The sequence below is a fragment of the Astatotilapia calliptera genome, chromosome 2 (genome assembly GCF_964374335.1).
Source record: "Astatotilapia calliptera chromosome 2, fAstCal68.1, whole genome shotgun sequence".
Lineage (NCBI taxonomy): Eukaryota > Metazoa > Chordata > Actinopteri > Cichliformes > Cichlidae > Astatotilapia > Astatotilapia calliptera.
Genome location: NC_137423.1, coordinates 28,203,035 through 28,217,591, shown reverse-complemented (window position 1 = coordinate 28,217,591; position 14,557 = coordinate 28,203,035). Strand labels below are relative to the sequence as shown.

Below are 14,557 nucleotides of genomic sequence, written 5' to 3'. Positions count from 1 at the left end.
ATAATTCTCATCTTCCAGGAACCATTTTTCACTCTAACCCAAACTGGTTGAGGAGTTACGGTAATGTGAAGCAGCACACACGGTAAAATTAGGGCAGATCTGATTTTTCTGTCTGTGTTCAGAAAGCACCACCTTGTGAATACTTTCTGCTACCTTGATGTACCAAATGTCCTCGTAAAGCTCATCTCATTTTCTTTCCGAAACTGTTTGAATTTTCTCTTTAGCACAAACAGTAATGGTGTTACGCTGGTTTAAAGAGTGCTTATAAAATGGGCCTGACACCAGGTTGATCGCAAAAATATCCAAAATAAGTTAAACACATCTTACAAAGACAAGTGAAAAAGAAGAAGTGCATTTGCTTTGCGTTTGGTCCAGTTTCTTGAAGCTTTTTAAACTGCAGGGCATCAAACCTATAGTCCGTATACAAAGAATAGATATAATCCATTGGTTTTTGAGACGAAGCTAAAGTTAGATTCATGGATATTTTTAAATCCCCAGCTTATACATTTCAGCTAGACCGGGTCTAACAAATTGAGGATTCTTCACTCTCATAAAGCAGCATCTACCAGTCACAGTGTAGCCACGCCCTCAGCCATACCTTGCATTGAGGTGAACTCTACTCTAACAAGTGCTGTACAGAATAAATATACTTCTATGTTAAACAAAACTTGAAACTTATGAAAGTGAAGCCTCCAGGAAAATGTTTAATGAGACAGAAGTAGACTCATTTTCTTGCATCTATGCATCTACTTTTAGCAGCCACATGAAAAAGAATATAGATTTACGACACTTCTGCACTCTAGACTCTCATATACTGTCTGTGGTCAAGTTTACTTTATATTTCCATCCTTCATCTTTGCAAACTGGTTACTGGCTCTGCTTCATATTTACCCTACAAACATGATCGTTCTTGGTGTTCTACATTCAATGAGCAAGAAATACAATAGGCAAGTTTCCTGAAATTTCCCCGTTTTTGCCATTTTTGCTCCACAATTACAGCCTGGCACACCTTAGATCATGACAGCATGGTGGTGCGGTGGTTTGCCTCACTGGGTTTGAATCCCTTAGTTGGTAGCTGGGGCTTTTCTGTGTGGGGTTTGCATGTTTTCCCCATGTCTGGGCGGGCTCTTTCTGGTTACTCCAGCTTCCTCCCACAGTCTAAAGACATGGATGGGGTTATGTTTTCTAGGCAAATCTAAATTGGCCATACATTTGCAAAGGTGGCCCTGCCCTCTGTGCCCTAAAATGCCATCACAAAGATCTCTTCACCATTTTTCTGTGGTTGCTGAAGAATTGTTGTTTCCTGCCTTCCCCAGTTCACAGGATCGAGGGCGACAGATGGAGGAATCCCTTTGTCGTTGCCCACTCCTGCTTTAGTTTTTGTCTCTTGGGGTTCTCACATCTCCCTCTGCACAGAGGTATTTTCAAATTAAATACTATTTAATGAACTGGAAAACCTGCCACCCTGTTGTGTGTGTGTGTGTGTACGTGTTGGGCAAGTGCTAGAGAGCAGAATGAGAAAATGAAAGAATAACTGTGAGGGAGATTAAAAGAGAGACGTATTTGCATTGCAATCTAGTGATTGCACAGCCTGTGCGTGGCGTCATGAAGCGTGTGTTCGTTAATTGTATATCTCAGCAGTTCTAATTGCTTTAATTCCCTGTAATTAATCAGTAATTGCAGTGAGGAGCCACGCACAGCTTCGCTCTGAGCGCAGAAGAACTTTTCAATATGGAGTACATAAATATAGACGGGAGAAAGGAACCAATGAAGATGGTTTGGAAACAGAGTTGAGGAAAGAGAGCGGGAGATGAAAGGATAGGAGGAGTGAAAGAAAACTGCTATATGAATAATCACATTTAGTATTCTCTGAAACATGAAGTATAAGTCAGACTCTCATTTCTCATTAATCTATTCTGATTTGAATAAAAATGAGGGATTATGAAGCCGTTCCTACAGACTTTAAAAAGGGCTGCAAATAATCTGTGTAACCCAAGCCCAAAGGTGGCACCATAACACAGCAACAATTTTCTTCATGTGTTTCCATTTTTTACTGTTTTACTTGTTCAAAAGTCTTAATCAGGTAGAAACTTAATGTGTCATCAGAAAAGAAGGGTGTGGCAGCTGTTTCAGGGGAGATTCCTGTCCCAACAGCGTACCAGAGGGCAGGACTGACAGGAAAATCTTAGCTGTTTCAAGGGAGATCCCGGTCCCAACAGCGTACCAGAGGGCAGGACTGACAGGAAAAGCCCTCCCACTCACCATACTGTTCCAAGGTAATCCCCTCCTCTGCTTCTTTCTCTCTGTCGCACTCTCCCTACAAACCTTCCCTCAGCCCCCACTTCCTCTGTCACCCTGTCCCCCTCATTAATTCCCAATTAAGACAGCAGCCCACCCACACACACCTCCTTATTGCACATATTGCACATAAATGCTTTCTCTGGTCAGACTTTTAATTTACTGAGCTTTGAGCTGAGGATAGCAGACTCACTGAACTGTGCGACCGTGCACGCGTGTGTGTTTGTGTGTGAAACGCGCATAGGGTGTATGCTTATGTCGTATAATGATTTCTACTCTGTTCCTGGATGAAAGCAAACTTTTTGCTCGTTCTCGATCGCTTTTTAAATGAGAGTTGCTGCCTGGTCTTCGGAGACCTGCTGCGCCCTTCCTTCTCCTCTGCCTTGTATCTGCCCCCTTACACCCCTCCCCACTAACACCCACCTCATAAATAGCCCTGGCTCCCTCGTAACAAGCTGGATTCTCATAGATCTCCATCAATTTGTGTCACACCAGGGATTCCCTGAACAAAGATGTCTTTGCCACATCATCCACAACATCTATGCATTAATAAGGCTGGAAAAAACAGCCCGCAAAGTGTCTGCCACAGCCTTGGTTACAGGGCTGAAAGACACAAAGCAGCAAGAAACAAGAAGAAAAAGCAGAGAGAAAGACAGAAAGAGACTAATGATAAAAGGCAAAGGTTTTAAATGGTAATGTGGGCACGCATTCCTCAGTATGTTAGTAATGTGACTGCTAACCAGAAAGCTTGTTCTGCTGATTGCTTTGTTTGTTCATTAAAGAGATTTCCCAAGATGCATCTCAGGCACAAGCAGCTCACATCAGAGTGTGCGTGGTGAGGCTGCATTGATCTCTAGGAGGACAATACTGTTACAATATGGTTTGTCAAAGGGCTCTGTGTTAAATAAAGGCCATTTGAGCAACCTCATATTAAGCTCTAGAAAAAAAACGACATGTCACGCAACCTGAAATATCCTTTAGAGCACCTTTAAACACCGCTGATTATGCCGTGATCTTTGGAAAATCATATGATTTGTGAGCAGGAACGGCTTTTTGTGGCACAATTACAAACTAGACAATCCAGCCCTAATTTGGAGCTTAATTAAAAGAAGTCACATTGAAGAAGCTCAGCGAAAAAATAAATAAATAAAAGAAGAATGTGTTAACACAGAGAATACGTCATGGAGTATTTAGCCACTAATGAGTTTCATTTAACTTCAGCACTGAAAGGTCAGAAACCTCAGCCTGGGTCCATTTCACCATGAAATAACATACAGATCCATTTTCAACCACTGTGGCAATCCAGGATATTAAAACCACAAAGGGCAAAAGGCATAATTAGACCATATACAAACATGTGTGACAAAGTGTGGATTCATCCAGGAGGTGTTATAAATATATATATATATATATATATATGTATATATATATATATGTATATATATATATATATATATATATATATATATATATATATATATATATATATATATATATATATATATATATATATGTATGTATATATATATATATATATATATATATATATATATATATATATATATATATATATATATATATATATATATATATATATATATATATATACACTTTTAATACTTTTATTCATGAACTAAGTTTATATGAGGTCCTCTGTTTGCATTTAAGTGACTGTAATCCCTGATGTTGAGATGATTTCCCTTGAGAATCCCTACATGCTGTGATTCTGTCACCTTGTCGCCATAATTATGAATTAGTTTTGCCGGAATCGTCTAACCAAGTTGTTTTTGTGCCTAAAGAGATTTGTTTTTCAGGAGTAGGAAGAGAGAAAGGCAAAAGCAAATACCAGACTCGGTGTCATTCTGGAGGGCAAGAGCAAATTATGCATCTTATCATGTAATCTGCAGGAGTTGTTGATGGATTTTTACCATGATTATACACTTTGCTGGCTAACCCTCCTGCCCACCCAGCTGCCTGCGCCAAACCCCAACGTGGCCCTGCTGACTTTCTCCCTCTCTCACACACACACAAGAACACGCTTTTCTGAATCCACACTGCGCAGTTACCTTCTCAACAGTCGCAGTAAAAAGATCAAACTTGCTCGGTGAAACCCAACCTTTGTTTTATCCGATGGAGGCATGAAATGAGATTCTATTAATACCCGCAGCCCAATTGGGCTGGCTGGCTGACTCCCAGTGGAGGCAGCGCTGAAAAGGTTAGGTGCGGCAATTACGCAGGTGGAGTTGCAGAAAAGATGGGGGTGAGAAGGAGATGATTCTGCCTTGATCACTGGCTCTGAACAAGGTGTTATCAGCTGCAGCAGAGAGAGAGAGCAGGAGAAGTGGGGATGAGGAGGGGAGGTGGGATTGCTGCCAGAACAGCGTTAATGACTCGCCTTGTTTTTTTGAAGCAAGTAGTTGCCTTTTCAAAGGCGAGGCAATTAGATGGGGACTTGTTTCGATGTTCTTCGGCTACCGCAGTGACTCGAGCCACGTCCACACAAATATGTTTTTTCGTAAACCCGGAGCTTTTGATATGTTAATCCTGGACTCCACGTAAGTCCACCGTTTTCAGGATCCTTAAAACTCTGGGATTGTGCATTAGCTTCGACAGACAGAAATGGAGAGTTATGGAAATGATAACACAGATGCCCAAAATTAAATTAATTAAAAAAAAATTACAGATTCTTATGAGTCATCATGTGTCCTCCACTCATTCGTTAACCAGTTCCTCTAATGGCCACTTCAGGCTTGTTCAACAAGCTGCTCAATCCCTGTAGACTGTAACATTAAAAAGCCCAACTTCACAGCACAGTCTGGTCTGTGGACAGTTTATCCCTTCATAGCAACTGCATGCCATGAGTGAATGTTTATAACTTACCCATTTGGATTTTATTAACTATAGGGTGTAACTAAGCTTCCTTAGCTGATACACTGTGGTGTGCTTCTCCACTCAGCTTTTTTCAGTCCCCACATGTTTACACACCACCACTGCAAGTCGTTAACACTTGTCTTCTCTCTCCCACGGTGCATGTTCTGCTCCGTATCCCTGTCTTTCCTCTGCTTTATCGTCTCACCTTGAAAAGACTGAAAGGGGCAAACAGCCCCACCCTGACCCTGGCTCTCCCACAGGTTTCTTCCTGTTAAAAGCAAGTTTTTCCTCCCCAGTGTTGCAAAGTGCTGCTCACAGGAGACCATCTGATCCTTAGGGCTTTTTCCATGAACACTGTAGAATCTTTTTGTGTGACTTGATGCTATACAACTAAACCTAAATTGAATAATGCTGTTTTTGTTCAAATATGGTATCTTCTGCTCCTGATAATGGTGCTTTCCTGGAAATTCCAGTTCCCACTAAGATATGTTTTTGTCGAATACCCCGGGTTAGCAATCCAAGATGGTGGCACTCTGTACTGCCACCATCCACGTAAACTCTGTACTGCTATTGATGTGTATTTGTGATTCTTAAATTAAGCCATGCATAGAGCACTGACCAGACTCTATCCTTGAATGTGCTGCAGAGCTGTTTTTAAGTACAAAAGACAAAAATACTTGGTTTTGCTAGTAATACCTGAATGTGGCTACTGTGTTTCCTCGCTTTTTTGGGAAGGTGCTAACTTGCCACATCACTCATTAGTGTTGAAGTATCTAGAATGAGGTATAAAGAAACCAAAACTCTGTAACGTAGAGTCCAGAAACCAGTAAGTAGGCGGTCTCTATCTTTTATATACAGGCTATGAGCACACTGACACATGAGCATACGACCTCTTTGTAATCTGAATGAAGATCACATACATGCTTTTGTACCCTATGTGTGTCACCCAGGACAAGGTAATTACAATAGTCAAAGTAACCTGTGCAAGTGTTGTCACACCGAGTTCTATTAATTTTTAAAAACCGCACTAAATAATGATCTACTGCTCCTAAAACAACAGTATAGAATAAAACAGCCCAGTGTGGGGCAATATAATGAACTAAGTGATCATGCTCAAATCAAATCAAAGCTAAGTCCTCTGTTGAATCAACCTCCTTAGTTGAATATGACATTAGCCCTGCTACACCTGATTAAAGGTCTTTTGTTACCAATAAAGACCCCCGACTTGCAAAAGCTCCTGCTGGAGCTGGAGGCCCTGCATTTCCATTGCAAGTCCCAGTTCACACAGTGCATTGATGTCTGAGTGCATGCATGTAGGATGACATGCATAAAGTAGTTATTATACGAGTTCTTTATACAAGCACACAATTTATTTGATGGACAGGTGACGCATTACTGGAACCCTTCAAATCTCATTATGCTGCCTTGCTCAAAAGAAAATGTTGAGAAATGCGCCCTCTCTCACTCCCAAACCTCTCTCTTTGTCTCTTCGGATTATCCGGTAGCGCAGCAACACACCCACCATTAGTTTGCTGCTGCTGCTGACCCCAGTCATTCATTTAATTGGCTGTTAATTGCTATTCTCTCTACAAGACACAATGTATATGTGGAGCTATATTTAGGCTCGCCCCTCGATGGCTCTTCATGCTAAATTACAACTTTCAGCCAGCCGTTGAAGGGCCCCATTGTGGCCTGTCGTTCTCCCCCTCTGTGACTGACTGACAAGCTGGGGAGGGTGGGAGACATCCCTCTCTCCTGCTATCTATTCTTCCTTGCCTTTCTTGTTCTCTCCTTTTCTCTTGCTATTAGCTGCTGTACTGCACAGCCTGACACCTGGATCAGCCTGCATGTCAGTCCCTCTGTCCTCATTTGTTTGATACAACAGCAGTAACTTTTCATCTGTAGCCAGCGACGTCTGACGCCTTCAACCGTTCTACATCAGTTTTTCATCAACTTGGGTTCTAGAGTGCTACTAGCTGGGAAGAAAGGTGTCTTCATTTGGCACTTTTTACAACACGGGTTGTTAAAGGTGTGAATAAAACAAGAGTATATTATTATCTATGATGCACTGATTTCTCCCGATCTGTGCCATTTGTTCTTCTTTTGTCTAAATCTAAAATCATATTAGTCTGATGTGTGATTTCCACACAGGACATTAGATTCCTAAAATTGGTTTATATTTTTTTGTGTATTTTTCCACCCTCGACTGTCCCTGCACATCCACTTCAGCAGACCAGCTGCATCTGAGTCATGCAGGATTGCAAAGCTCTCTCTCTTACTCACTCACACTCTCTCACACTTACACACACACACACACACACACACACACACACACACACACACACACACACACACACACACACACACACACACACACACACACACACACACACACAGGGATGTGTGTGACACAGATGCGAGTTTGATGGATACCATGGGCCAACTGCTGAAGTCACACAGTGGAAATCCCGGATTACTCAGCCCTCCCAGCCCCCAATCCGTCCCTCTTTCCTTTCTCTGTTTTTGTGTGTGTGTCTTTTTTGCAACACTAAAACGGGCGAAGCCGGCAATTTCCCAGGTTAAATGAAGGCTGGAGAGGAGAGTGAGGGAGATGGGGAGGAATGCGGAGAACCTGCGGTGGTGTTGTGAGGTGGGCCGGGGGTGGAGGAGTACTGATTTATGGCTCTGACTTTTCATTTGTAATACCGTGATTATCTCTGGGGAGCTGGGTAGGAGAGTGATGGCGGGGTAGAGGGGTGGAGGCCTGGTGCTGGTGTGGGGCCTGAGCAGCTTAATAATGTGTACATGCCCACAGAGGCGGCAAGATATAAGGCAACAAAAATGCTGCCCTCTTAAAATGAGATGAGAAGAGTGAACCTCCCGTTTCAGCAGATTCAACTGAAAAACAGCAAGTCTGTGACTTCACCTGCCAAACGCTTTTGTTCAGTATCATATTTTTGTCATCACGTGTCTGCACCTTTGTGTTGAAAATTAAAGCCAATAAAGAACTGAAATGGCTTTGGCTTTCTTAGCTTTTGCAGGACATATGAAAATCCCATGAGGCAGACAGTGATGAGATAATTAAGGCAAAGTCTCTCCTAATGACAGCTGCTAACAATAGTTACAAGTCCCACAGATGCAGGCGTCTCACGCACAAACAGATTTTATGGACTTTGCAAAGTGAGAACACAAGAAATTATGAGGTTTTAGTTATGACGCTTGGAGGTTCCTGAGTGGGAAATCTATGTGAGAATTCCAAAAAAAATGGTGGCGTTAGGATGGTTGTGTATATATATAGATAGATATAGATAGATATATATTAATTATGTGAATGATTAGCTTAAGTACACAATGAAATTCTTTAAACCATAAATGACAGTTATACTCTTTTGGGGACATGACCTGGAGATATCACAGACAGGTTTACAAAATCTCCATCACTCTGACCCAAGTGAACCTCAGTGGACAGAAACTAGAATAGCGTATATAAGCTCTACAGAAAGCTTTGCAGGCCACTGTAGTTGCTGTTTGTTGCTTATCCAGTTCACGTGAACTCTGCTGCTTTTTATTTTACCGTTCCACTTTTAATCCAATCAGATTTTGACCTATGTATGTGTCAACGTCAAGCAACTGGAGAACTGCACGCAAACATGTTTACACTGGATGTATACCCCTCTGTGTAGGCTCTGCATAGGCAAATACCTATGCAAACTAACACAAATCCAATATCTAATATACTAAACCTTTGTCTTATTGTGCAGAAGTCACTGCCATGGGGAGGCCTGAGACCTCTATGCACAATACATAATGGTTTTAACTGAGCTGTGCTGTATGCCTGTGCATCAAATCAACAAGAAACAAGAAATGCTAAATAGAGTCTTGCTAAAATTGCTTGTTTTAATGTTTGTGTTTGAGTAATTTATTTGTTTTTCAACTGTTCTTCAGACTGCACCTGGACTCCAACTGGTTCAGACCCAGGAAGTGCCAAACCAGTCCAGGTCCTTTAGGACATCTATTATGGTGAAGTTTCTGGGACGTCCCAGGAAGACTGTTCTCTGAGGTTTGAAGGATGTGTTGATTTTAAGGTGTTACATATTGAGTACTTTCTCTTAATATAACTACATCAATTTTGCCACTGTTCACTGTTGAAGTTGTATTTTCAGTGATAGATTGAGCACTGGTGTGGTTTAGTTGGTTAATTGTTATTTCCTGGAGGGGGAGGATCAACTGACGGGAGTTGCAGCTCCTCCTGAGAGGTATTAATAGTTGGATCACGGTTTCAGTGGCTGTACTGCCACTGAGATGGGTGTCATGTTTAAGTTGGAGATTCCTGATTTTTTTTTTTCTTTCCCCCTGCAGTTTTTTCTTTTTTTTTAAGCTTAAGCTTTTCCTTCACTTAGGTCAGATGATGTGTACTGTAAATATGGTGCAATAATCCAGCTAGATGCTGAGGTACCGCCACCACAATTTATGGACATCTGCACCATAAATGCTGTTCTGAATCATTCTGACCATGTAAACCGCAAAGTATAGTGCCAAAAAAGATGCATAAATTACATTTTTGTCTCTTTCATCTTTTCTTGTGCAATAAGCTCTGATGATGGATACACCAATAGGATTTATCTGCTGTTGTTCCCTCCATTTAGATTCAAATAAATTAGATATCTGAGAAATATGATGAGAAATAATAATTCTTAAACTTAAACTGGACTGAAAATATAAAGAGCAGAAAGTAGAGATATTAGTATTAGGGAGTAGGAAATAAAAGTTAAAAAAAAAACATGATACTTGAATTTTCTACTTAAGCACAGTAACAGAAAGTATTTGTTCTTTGCTATGTCTCACCTGTGGAAGAAGGGGACGGGGGAAAAAAGGACTTTTGTCTTGTCTCCCTCCCCTCACCATGAACTGGCCGTGGCAGATGGCCGCCCCTCCCTGAGCCTGGTGCTGCTGCAAGTTTCTTCCTGTTAAAAGGGAGTTTTTTCTTCCCACTGTCACTATATGCTTGCACACAGGTTGTTGCCTGATTGTTGGGATTTTCTCTGTGTTATTGTAGGTCTTTACACGATGGAAATGCGGATGCTGCGATGGTGCCTAGGCCTAACACGATGGGACCACGTCATGAACACCGACGTTAGAAAGAGGATGGGAATCGCGCCAATCACAGATAAGATGCAAGAAGCGAGGCTGCGGTGGTACGGACATGTGGTACGGAGCGATGAGAACTCAGTGGTGAGAACAGCACTGCGGCTCAGCCCCCAAGGACGTCGACCTAGAGGCAGACCAAAGCGGAGATGGATGGACCGAATCAAGGACGACGTGAAGAAGATCGAAGCCGATCTGACCGACGCCCTTGACCGACCCAAGTGGAGACGACTTTGCAGAAAAGCGGACCCTGCAACCGAGCGGGAAAAACGCTAGGAGGAAGATTGTAGGTCTTTACCTGACAATATAAAGCACCTTGAGGTGACCATTGTTGTGATTTGGCGCTATATAAATCAAATATAATCAAATTCAATTCAATCATCTAAACTGCGGCCCTTACACTTACCAAATGTTTAATGCAGTTTTCACCAGATTGTGAAGTGCTACATGTCCCCCATTTAGTAAGGAGCTTGGTCTTTGTTAACATTAAATAACGGTTTTGCTAAGATGGTGGCTGAGTGTGAAAACTTGCTTGGAGAAGGACTTTATTTAAACTAAATAATTCAACCATTCAGACAAAGTGTTTTGTTCAAACGATAATGCTAGTCTTGTGACAGATTCACAATGATTTTCAGTGGGTAAGACACACACAGACATACACACAAAGCTGTTGAACTCACAAAGGTAAGTTCCTCCCTTGAAATAACACCCTCATCATTGCCGCAACGGTCCTAATAACCATCATCACAGGACACTCTGTTGTTATCGTAATCAGATCTGCGCTGATATACAGCTTTAACGAAATGCAGCATGAACCCTGCTCGTAATAATTGGTACGGTTGTGCACGTTAGCCGGGAGTGCATCTCCCATTTTCACATGGTGCTATTATCCCAGCACATAATACCTTGCTGATTATCCATTCAACAAGGCGTAGCTATCGTAACTGTTATGATAATGGGCACGCGTAGCAATGATAATCCACACAAACCGGTACTCTCTCTCTCTGATGCTAATGACAGTAGTGGGTGGTCATACACAGAAACAGCAGTAGCTGGTGTTTCAGTGCTGACTCAATTGAATGGCGGGCTGCTGTGTAAATCCATTTGACCCCGGACGGGCTGGCCGCCGGACGCACTGGTGAGAAACAAGGTTGGGTTGGGGGAGGCTCAAGGAGTTTTTCAGCTCCTCCTCAGGCCTGCGGCTCATATCACAAGTGCTGATTAGCTCATTTAGCTGGACTTATTAAGTTAAAAGGAGACACCTGTTTACCCTAAGGCTCGCTAATGTGTTGCCATGACAACAGCCGAGGGCCCAGTGTCTCCAGCTCCGTCTGCCTATCTCTCACTTCCTCCTCAATCTCTCTGTTTATTCCTCAGCCCTTGCTCCCCTTCGCGCAACACACACTCGCGCTCACACAGATGTCTCTCCACTGAGTTGCTCCATCTGAAGTTGCTGAGGTAAGAAGATCAGGTTTTCCACTCAGTGGAGCGAGAGCGCTCTCACCTCTTCCCCACGGTCCACCCGGCAGCACCTGTGCATGTGTGTAGATGCGTCCGCTCATGTGTGTCTGTGTGCGTTTATGCGTCCGGGTGACATTTCGGGTCCAGGGTGGAGGAGGCTAAAGCACACAGGTGCATTTCACAAGTCTATAAATCAACTATGTGCGAATTGTGGGGATGTGAAACGTGTACAGATCATCAGGACTTTAAAGTTCTTAGCTGGTGTGGATCGGCGGTTTGATTTTACAGCCAAACCAAAGCAGTGACGAGCAGGTGTAATTAAATTCAGCGATTCATGTGGGAAATCCTCTATTTAGGTCTCGACTGATGCAAAAAAGTTCTCAAAAGTGGACACAAAAGACGAGGCTCACTCGGCTGTCTTCTTTCTCGCCAACGATTTCAGAGTCGGTCTTCATCCCTTACGGCTCCCGCTTCGCCCTCCTCTTCCCTCAGTTTTCCCCCCTTTTCTCACCCTTCTTCACTCTGTTTCTCTCTTTCACACCTTACATCCCCTGGTGGTTGACACATGTCTCAGTAATGTCTCTGACTCTGTCTCTCCAGCTCTGTCTCACAGCTTCATTTAGGTCAACTCTCTAACCTGAAACAATGTGACGGTCTCTCCCCCCACCAACACCTCACACCCTTTTACATATCTCCCTTTATTTCATTTCCTTCAGTGTTTTTGTACACATGAGTTGTCAGTCTGTGCTTGCACTTGTAGTATCTGTGTTTTGTTGATCTGTCACATTTCGTCTCTCCCCATCTCCTCTGCTCTCTCTTTCGGCTGTTTGTTTCTCCCCTTGACTCTGGCAGACTCATTATCTTTGTAGAACAGCAGTGTGCGTTTGTCAGCAGTGATTAGCAACGTTTCACTCTTACATCGTTAAGGAAAGACAGTTTGATATTTGACGACCGAAGATACGGCATTCTCTAATCTTCTGGCGGGAAACTGTGTCATAGCAGATAGAGGCTTTGGCTAAGTTTTCCATAACATTAAAGCTCGCATTGATCATAATCCAATTAATGAAAAAAAAAAGAGGGAGACGGACAAAAAAAAGGACAGCGGGAAAAAAAACAAAATGCTCGCTTCATTAAATGGAGAGAAATCAACTGTAATCAAATTGCTGAGTTCTCAGAACTGATGAAGTGCACACATTTAAAGATCTAATGAAAAATTCCAGCAGTTAACATAATTAATTTGCAGCCCTTTTGATAAGTGGTAATGACTTAGAGATTAATGGTTTAAATTAATAGTTTTGTTGCACAGCTGCAGTAAAGAAGTTGAATTGGGGGAAGGTGGCGGGGTTGCAAGCGGGGAGACACTATCCTACTTTCAAAGTTCCTGAGGAGATGAAGCAATGTTTTTTTTAAAGGCACAGTAAGACAATTAGACTCCTCTATAAACTAATTACTGCTGCTTTAATTCCGTCTCAGATTAAACAGCAATTGTAATAAGACAACGTCTCAAAGGAGATGTTTGTAAGCAGAAGGGAAAGGCACATTTGTAATTAAAGGCGGAATAATATTTTTCTCATTAGGCAAATATTTGCAGTGGAGATAAAGGTGCCGACACTCGCGAGTCTCGCCTCCTTTCCCTCTCTGTTTTCGCGCTGAAGAATTAAGAAGAGACACTTTTGTTTTGCATTGCCTCCAGAAAGAGACCAGCAGCCTGCTAACAGGAGGTGAGCCAGTCAGACATCTCCTCTGACAAGATATTAAGACAGGATCTGATGAGTGAAGATTGTTTTGCTCCAAGGCTTAAAAGTGGGACACTTAACTTACAAAAAAAGGGGAACTTTTCTTTTATTCCTGCGACGTTATTATTGTGAGAAAGCGCTGGTAATGCTATTATTGCTCAGACCCACCGCAGGCTTTTTCCCATGCTGTCAGCTAATGTTGATGATGCCCTCTCCTCGGTCGTCGCTCTGCGCACTAACAGCATCGCTTCTGATGGACTCAAAACAACTAGTTTCAGCACGAATGACTTTCTCTTATCATAATTTGATTATTTTAATGATCTTGTTACTAAACCTCAAGACGCTGCACTTGCATATCCCCGGGGGGAAAGCCACGGTTGAACGCATTGTATGAATCTCACATGAGGCTCTGGAAATGTCCGAGGGTGACAATATACGGTGGCGTGCTTATCCTTGTGCGTGCGCGCGTGTTAATACATGGATGTAAATGCACTTGTGGTGTGGTGTGGCACACCCCAGCAGCAGTGACCACAGCCACACCACCTGACACAGAGAAGAGGAAGGTTATAGAAAACTATTTGCATAAAACAGGCGAGTGCACTATTAGTCAAACACCACAGCCAGAAGGGGCTTGATTGTGGCCTTTCATCATCGCCTATTGAATTATCTGGATTAATTTAACGCATTTAGGCCCGGGTGTTTTTCCCCAGCTCGCAACTTTCCCATCTCTTCGTTAGTGATAATTACACTAAGTGGGTCATCTCCCTCTGAGCTCCTTTTCTTTTCTCACTCCCCTACATAACATTAGCATTTTCAACTTTTTAAAACAAAGTTTGGCCAAAAAAAATATCTAATGATATAAACGGAGTGATTCACTCTGCATTCTGTGGATAAAAGCCTTGAAAAGCAGGCGGTTGACTCAGAGGAGTGGAGGAGTGGAGCGAGAGAATAGCACGGGTGAACTAGAGGTTTCAGAACTCACCTTTCATTTTATTTTACTTTCTCACACTTTTGAGTTCTGAGTCACGGCAACTTGTGTGTAGCCC

General features: G+C 42.5%; 1 long non-coding RNA gene across 1 annotated transcript; it reads left to right on the top strand.

Moving 5' to 3' along the window:
* The first annotated feature begins 7,696 nt into the window (after nt 1-7,696).
* LOC145431463 (uncharacterized) lies at nt 7,697-10,820 on the top strand. The gene is made up of 3 exons (XR_013911772.1): nt 7,697-7,819; nt 9,115-9,229; nt 10,226-10,820. It is a non-coding gene; the product is annotated as an uncharacterized LOC145431463 (long non-coding RNA).
* Nucleotides 10,821-14,557: the final 3,737 nt, after the last annotated feature.